We start from the raw sequence: 515 nt of genomic DNA, 5'->3' as shown, positions 1-515 counted from the left end.
ATGCACTACCTGCAGTGCTGGGCCAAACCAGATATGACAGAACTCACAGAAACTTTTTGGTAGTCCAAGTCACCAGGTCAATGTAGGTCAAGTGAGGACAGCTTCAGTGGGTCTCTATTTCAGAGGACCTATGAGGGAAAAGCTGTTTGATAAAAGACTTAGGGAGAGAAGGAGGAAAGACATATAGTAACAAAGGTGTTTTTATTCCTTGAAGGAGGGCATTGAGGTACATTCCTCTGTCTCATTACGTAAGTCTGAATTGACAAGGATAGGGTGATATTATCTTGGGACTTGCTCCAATGCCATCTAAAAAGCATTCCCTTCACCAATCTGCTAGGATTGTTTGGAAGATAAAGCTCAAAGGCTTTTATTTCAGTTGGTAACTACTATTAAGTTCAAGCAAACTGCTTGAACACTGTCCTTTGGTATATCCCCATGATGCCTCACATGGTTGAGAGAAAGGCCACCTCTCATACAAACATGAATGGGTCCAGCCTTTGCAACGTGCAAGACTA

This window comes from Acanthisitta chloris, unplaced genomic scaffold, assembly GCF_000695815.1.
Source record: "Acanthisitta chloris isolate BGI_N310 unplaced genomic scaffold, ASM69581v1 scaffold33873, whole genome shotgun sequence".
In the NCBI taxonomy this organism is placed as follows: Eukaryota; Metazoa; Chordata; class Aves; order Passeriformes; family Acanthisittidae; genus Acanthisitta; species Acanthisitta chloris.
Note: the sequence above shows the minus strand (reverse complement) of the source record.